This window comes from Egretta garzetta, unplaced genomic scaffold (genome assembly GCF_000687185.1).
Source record: "Egretta garzetta isolate BGI_Z169 unplaced genomic scaffold, ASM68718v1 scaffold598, whole genome shotgun sequence".
NCBI lineage: Eukaryota > Metazoa > Chordata > Aves > Pelecaniformes > Ardeidae > Egretta > Egretta garzetta.
The window spans coordinates 2,371,990-2,380,254 of record NW_009260621.1 but is presented as its reverse complement, the minus strand read 5'-3'; positions in this window follow the sequence as shown (position 1 = coordinate 2,380,254).

The window sequence follows — 8,265 nt, the reverse complement described above, 5'->3', positions numbered from 1 at the left end:
AGTAATCTCCCTTCCAGCCACTGGTAACATGGAAAAAAACAGCAAAAGGAAAGACCATTCAGTCTCTCCCCAGTAACTTAGTGGAATCCATCCTTCTCTCAGAACCGTTCATCAAGTAGGACTTGCATTTAAAAGGGTCCACAGAACAAAGTAAAAATTAAGATTGGGCTTTTAGGACAGCAACATTATTTCAACCAGTTGGAGGAAAGCTATCTGCAAGGCACTGACTCCTTTATCACAATCTCCTCAGACACAACACTCATTTCTGCATGTGAAGTGGAAGTAAGTGTTGATAAATGCAATGAAGAACCATTCATCTTCCTTAATGCTGGTTGAAAAACAAAACAAAACTCACACCATTCATTTAAAAGCCATTTATTACTACAGAAGAGCAGCGTGCATTACTAGGATAAAAGATTCATCGTAGCTTTTAAAATTAAGGCAGATAAAACCTGAAGACTAAGATCTACTGATCTAGACTAAGCAAGGATGCTGCCAGCAAGGCACTGATACCATCTCATTTCCTACCACTATCTACTAACTTAATTCATGTGCTAAAAAAATACACCAAAACAACTGAAATTGGAGCTTTTTTTTGCAAATACTTTATGAATTTATTGTATTTTGCAATTAATTTAGGTTTTTAACATCTCTCCCACTCTTTGCAAAGAATGTGCTCTCCAAACTGTCTCCTAACTGGAATGCGACACAAAAAAAAGACAATCACTTCCCTTATTCAGAAAAGCCTAATACAAAGATACTTCTGACAGTACTGAACTTCATAGCTGCAGACAATGAGATTCCAACCATCAGTTTAAAATACTGCTTTCAGCATTTAAAATGCATTTGCCTGCAAAGACTGAAACAAAGTTACGGTTGCACCATATACTTTATCAAATTTAACTGATTTACTGCTGGAAGGGCTAGTCCTGCATCCCATTTTCAACCACACATTTCTCTGCACCCCCTGACCTGATCTTGTGATTGTGGACACATGCCATAACTTCTGATGGGGGAAAAGAAAGTTAGCTTTGAGCTACTGTATACTCAGATATAAAAATCCAAGAAGATAGAGGGAGAACATACCATGACTGTCCACTGTTTTCCTAAGTTAAACAATGGAAATCAAGGCCAAGGACTACAAGCAGAAAACCTCTTCACTCCTTTCTTACAGTGTTACCAGTATTTCTCTCATCCTTTCTTAGAAAATGCTTGCTAACAGCCACCCTCACAGCACTATAATTGTATATTGTTTTGATGCAGTGCCCATAATAGACAACAGCCTATATTAGATGCATGCTGCAAAGTAACACATACCTCACTCCTTTCTTGCAAGGAGTATCCAGGCACCCTGTTTCAAAGTCTCAAACCCTGGCCCTCAACAGGTGTCCCTTTGGAAGTCTCAAAGGAACAGGCAGTTCCTAGTGATTCTTGGTAACAGACTTCCACACTGAAGACTGCAGCTTAAGAGAATCTCCCTGCATTGTCAAACCCTAGTTATTACCTTTAATGCAAGAGTTTGGGGAAAAGAACACATTCTGAAAAAAATGCAACAAAACCTGATACTGACTACAAAGACTACAGGAAAATAGTGGAATAGCCATGAACAGTGATTAAACTTTAAGGCCCTTAGTAGTGTAGTAATGTCTAACTTACAAATCTTTGAATATTTCTCTCATCACTTAAATTCATAAGCTTGTCTACACGGGCACGATACTGCAGATCTGCTACAAGTAGGCTCAGAATCATCATCAGCTGCTTTGCACCAACTCCCCATGCTTAAAACTCACTGTCACAGCTTAACAAGGAGTGGAATTTTAGCATAAATTTAGCAACATGAATTTTGCCCTAGATCATTGTAAAGCTGCTATCACCTAACTCCCAGACATTTTATAATGCATTTTTAATAGACTTCTGACCTTTAAAGGACTTCAACAGTATCTCAATTGCCATTTTAAAATTCATCCAACCCAAGAAGGCTCCTTTGAGCACCTAAGCTAATTTTGAACTGTTGGAACCTTAAACTGGATTGGAGTATCAGTACAAGTCATTTATACCAGTATTTTCACTCACCCAAGCAAAACTTCTTTGTGCTAGCTTTGGGATCAGTCTGTCTGGTATACCAGCTCAGTATTTTCACCAAGAATTACAAGAAAATTTTTAGACTTGCTGTTCTATTTTACCCTGCTCTCAGCCAAAAGTTTTCATGCTCAGAAATAACACACTCTTCAGGCAGAGGGCTGTTAGCACCTCCAAGTGTTAACTTTAAAGGACACTGCACATCCTCCCTTTGAAAGAAGCACAGGCTTTACCAAAAGCTAGATTAGTGATGAAAACTAAAGACAAGAAAAGCAAAAAAGCCAAAAATACCCACAGTGATAAGAACATTAAAGTGAAAAAGAACTAATAAGAGGTTAAAGAAAGACCTTTCAGAAAAAGTTGAACTTGAGTGCTGGAATATGTCACATCTCATTGCAACAGGCAGGGTCATACATCAACACAGCAACCTCATGACAGGGCACACGCCACTTTAGTACACCACTTGCATAGCAAAAAACAAATTTGAAGTTTCTAGGACAAATCTTTTAGAAGATACTGCATGAAAGCACTTCGCTGATTTTCAAATAATTTTAGAAGGTAAATATTCAATAATTGATTGAGCCAAGCATTTGTTTTGCTTGACACCAGAGAGTCCCTGCTTGCATACAGCACTTTCAACTTGAGCAGTCTGTAAACTAGGCATATTCATAATCGATTTTTAAGAGCCCAAGAGTTCCAAAAGCAGCTTTTGTCCCAGTCTTAACTACAGAGAAAAGACATTTCCAAACAAGATACTCCATACCTAGGAACATACTCTTCATTCTGAAATCTGATGCCTGGAACAAAAGGCTTGATTATATGAAGAGTGCCCAGAGAACTTCATTTCTTCCTGCCATAAAATGCACACGCAGAGCGCTTATTTTAGTATCAGCCTTCTGAACAGATTTAAGTAACTACATAAGAGGAGAATCACCAGGTAAAATTCTAAGCCCCAGCACAAGCGAGTTACACTAGCAGTTCTATCCAGATCATTAGGGCAGTCTCCTGCAAACATGATTCTCTACTGAAAACAGGATTTCTACAATAAGAGGGGTGTTACACTGGAACACAAGCCTCCCCCAACTTTCTCACTCAACACCTTTCTGTTATTAACAGATGCAAGCTCAAGGTTTAAGCCAAAAGTCAGGGCCGATAGACATTCAATTAGCAAAACCTCTACTGCTGTGATGTCTAAACTGGCTTGTATAGCTCTTGCCTGTGCAGGACAGGAGCGGCAAAATAAACACCAGTGATGTTATCACACTGCCAATATAGCACTGTTTTTTCAGAGCTCCTCTTGCATTACAGAAGCTCTAAACAAGCACACCTTCAAAAACGTAGAAGACTAATGCAAAACAAAACTGGAAATATTTTCTCTCATTAAAATTCACATAAATGTTTGCATTTGATGTTCTAGGGAAGAATACAAAGCAATATCAAAATCTACCCACTTCCAATGTATTTGTACCTAGGCATTATTCCTACCTAGGCCATTGACCCAGTCTGACCTTTACAATTTTCAGGGTACACTCTCATTATGGATTTCCAAGTCAGAGCTACTAGACTAGGGTTTTTCCATCAGAAACAGCACATCTTGCTGCCCAGTCACTTTGATACAAGCCTTACTTTACTGAAGCAGCATACTCACAATGTAACTTCAACTAAAGAATCCTGATGGGCACATACACTTAATCCCCACCATCCTTCTACTCATAGTTGTAAACCCAAGGATGATAAAAGAGTTCATAAAAGCTAAGTAGATCAGGACATGCATACCTTATCTATCTGTATACCTTTCTGGGATAGAATGAATCATACAAAGACAAATTAGTGTATGCATGACTTCTTTACTAAACTCAGAGCTAACACTTTGAAAGTGCAACTTATGGCAGGCAAAAGGTGACATCGGAACAATTTATACAGGTTACTGTCCAAACAACTGTCACAGCTAGTCTCAATTCAGATAGTACTAGTATCCCTATAAGCTTCTAAATCTACTCCACTTATTCAGCTATGTATATCGTCAAAACTGTGAAGCACTACAAGTTTTAAAACTATTTTTTACATTACAATCATCCACACAAAGGGATTAACTAAAGCATTAAAAAAAAAACCCACCTTTCTAAATTCAGGACAACAGGAGTCATTTGTCACATACAGTCAAAGCTCCAGTCTGCACAGATGTGTATTATTTTTAGAGCACTACATTCCTAAGCCTTACCTCCATCAAAAGTATTTCTTCCAAACTATGCAGCTATCCCACTTGGGTATTGGGTTTCTGTGGCAAGGTTTTGGGAGGGGGGTGGGCGAGTGTACAAGGGTGGCTTCTGTGAGAAGCTGCTAGAAGCTTCACCTATGTCCAACAGAGCCAAAGCCAGACGGTTCCCAAGCGGACTCACTGCTGGCCAAGGCCAAGCCTATCAGTGACAGTGTCACACCTCTGGGATAATGCACTTAAGGGTTAAAGAAACCCCAGCAAAACTGCAGCCAGAGAGAGGAGGGAGAGGAACAGCCCTGCAGACACCCAGGTCAGTGCAGAAGGAGGTGGAGGAGGTGCTCTGGGCACTGGAACAGAGATTCCCCTGCAGTCCCTGGTGAAGACCAGGCTAAGGCAGGCTGTCCCCCTGCAGACCATGGAGGCTAACGAGGGAGCAGATCTCCACCTGCAGCCCAGGGAAGACCCCACACTGGAGCAGGTGGATGCCCAAAGCAAGCTGTGACCCCATGGGAAGCCTGCACTGGAGCAGGCGCCTGGCAGGGCCTGTGCGTGCATGCATGCAGAGAGGAGCCCAGGCTGGAGCAGGTTTGCTGGCAGGGCTCATGACCCCATGGGGGAGCCATGCTGGAGCAGCCTGCTCCTGAAGGACTGCACCCCGTGGAAGGGACCCATGCTAGAGCAGTTTGTGAAGAACTGCAGCCCCTGGGAAAGACTCGCACTGGAGAATTTCATGGAGGACTGTCTCCTGTGGGAGGGACTCTATGCTGGGGAAGAGCATGAGGAGTCATCCCTCTGAGGAGGAAGGAGCAACAGAGACAACATGTGATGAACTGACCGTAACCCCCATCCCCCCTGCACTGCTCGGGGGGAGGAGATAGAGAAAATCAGGAGTGAAGTTAAGCCCAGGAAGAAGGGAGGGTTGGGGGGAAGGTGTTTTTAAGATTTTGTTTTATTTCTCATTACCCTACTCTGATTTGATTGGTAATAAATTAAACTGATTTCCCCAAGTCAAATCTGTTTTGCCCATGATGGTAATTGGTGAATGATCTCTCCCTGTCCGTATGTTGACCCACGAGCCTTTCATTATATTTTCTCTCCCCTGTCCAGCTGAGGAGGGGAGTGACAGAGCAGCTTGGTGGGCACCTGGCATCCAGTCAGGGTCAACCCACCACACCTTGGGAACACCTCCACTGGCTCAGAACTGTCAGAGAGTTGTGTTTGTTCCATGCGAGGTTTACTTCAGAAAGCCTCAAGTACCAGTAACTCTGATCCTGCACTCCCAAAGAGCACTGCATTGCCTTATTGAAAAGACACCGGCTAACAAATCCCTCAACTCAAGCTTCTGGGGTTTCTGTACATATCCTAATACACAGTCACATTTTTAACTTACAGGATAAGATGTTTTTTAAACAGTTTCCAGTTAAACTGTTAAATCAATCTTTTTTTCTCTCCACTTGATTTTTACCAATTGATATTTCTCCATTGGACCAACTTCTTTAGGCAAGCTTTAAAATGCATGATGGGAGATAAAAAAAATCCTATTTTAAGCTTAGCATCAAAGAAAGAAGCAGCTGTCTATCCAGAAATAAAACAAAGCCCAGATTTAAAAAAAAGTCCAAGTAGCCCATGAGTATTCTTTCAGCATTTCTGTTTTGTCTTGTGTTTTTTTTCCCCCTGCTTTTTTCAGTTTTAATTTGATCATCTGTTGACCACTATGTTCATCTCTAAGAAAAGAGCTTCTCCTTTGAAGATTACATTTAAAGACAACTAAATTTAAAAAGCCAACATTTATTACACATGCCAACATTTATAATACAAAGCCTTCCATTTACTATTTAAAGTTTCTTAACTGCTTATGTGAACCAAGTTCCTGATTTTCTTTTTAGGAAAAAGTTAAATACATCACAACTTATCATGTTATATAGTCCAGCAACAAGGCAGGGATTAAGAGACTTCAAGACCTTCTAATTACAAATTTGACATGGCTACTGAAATTAAAGCAAGCCGCAATACCATCCCGCAAACAGAGGATTTGAAATTCTTTAATGTGAATTTATGTTTGGACAACAGAGTCTAGGGAGCTACAGTCATAACCCTCCTAACATCTACATTAATCTACTGGCTCTTTCATCAAAAGTAGCCAGAGTGAGCAGTCTGATTATTATTTTTGTTTTTAAATAGCAAATGGTTTGGGATACTCTAGTGCAAGCTCCGAGTTCAGTTAAGACACTGCTTGAAAGAGTAAGAAAAAACCTCAGTTCAATTTTTCTGCTAAACATACCCAAGATGAACACAGAAGTTGTCTGAGCTTTACAGAACAAGTATATTATTTCAACAAGTTAGCTGAACATGATATTCTTTTAGCAAAATGGACTAGGTGCCTGAACTTTTTCTTAAACCAAACAGATTCATTAAAACAGCAGACTAAAAATATAACAATTACTCTGACTATATATATACTCTGACATATATCTATCATTAAGTGAACACCACCTTTGTAAACAAATTACCCGGAGGCAGAAACAGGTTATCAGCCTTCAAGATGCAGTAAGAAACAAAAACTGTCTTCCTAATAAGAATCCTAACAAGTAGAACCTTCTGTGAGAAAAACCTTCATTGTCCAACAAGTAAAGGAAGAGTTGTCTGGAGACAGTTACGTCAGGTTCACAGCTCAGTTAGCCTACATGGCTTAGGAGCTTTTTGTTAAAATTTTTGCTGAACATAAAGACAGCAACAGTTTTCATGCACTTTTTAGACTCACTGTTTTGTCTCCTAAAAATAAAAATGTGATGACACGAGCCAAATTTGCTCCAGGATTGTCCAAACCCAGTAATGCGAGTCTCAGCGCCAGACTTGCAACTGATTCTGTACAGGGAGATGCCCGGGCTCCCCCTTCTTCATCCAACTAGCATCAACTGTGACACAACCCAGAATTTCAAGACTATTTCAATTTTTTCTTTTTTTTTTTTTTAACAGACTATTTCAACAATTTACAGGAAATGTATTAAAATGATACACCAGATACACAGTTATCTCTAACAACTGCTGCTGTTCAATTTCCAATATTTGCAGTTTGCTGTTCAAACTGGCTAGAGTTTCTCCAACGGTGAGTCACAGAGTTCAAAGGAGGCCAAAGTTTAAGCAGCTTAGAACTTACCATACAGAAGTATATTCCCCTAATATTTGTGTTCTAATAAAAATCGTGTTTTAAGGAAGTTTGAAAACAAAGTAAACAGAAGATGCTGGACCAAGGGATAGCTAAGGTAATCACTACAAAAAATACTCTCAAAGACATAATGAATGCAAAAACAAAAGGGCTGGTTGGCTTTCATTTAACATGACTCCAGCCAGCCACAGAAAATCTGTTTCAAGAATAAGGCGTCGTGCTCTGTCAAGAGAACACAGCCAAAGTTCAGCCTGAAATTGGGAAAGCAAGCCAGCTGTGCAATTAAAAGCACAGAGCAGCAACAAAATACATAGATAAATGTACAGCGTAACTTTGAACCCCTGGTAGTTGAGGACTAACTCAACACCTGACACCGCTTGTTTTCACGAAGGCAGCAAATGACTATTGCTCACAGCAGCGGGAATTACCCTCCCAAAAGCTGCTCCTTGCCGTCCCCTTAATGCAACACCGTATGCTGCCAGCACGGTAACACATTATTGTTTTTCCAAAGGGAAGCACCTTTCTTTCCCTCACGCCACCATCCCTACTTCCACCTCCCGCTCCGCGCATCCCGACCAGGGCCCTCTCCCCGCCAGAGCCAGGGCAGGAAAAGGCTCCCCAGCCGGGGCAGCAGGAGCGGCCCGGGCTGCCGGGGAGGGTGGCAGCGGCAGGGCTGAGGGCGGGCTCTCTTCTCCCCAGGAATCCCGAGCAGCAGGGACACCCCCGCCCCCGGGAGGCCTCGGAGGAGGCTCCCCCGCCGCGAGAGCCAGGGCCCGCGGCGCGGCCGGGGCTCACCCGGGGG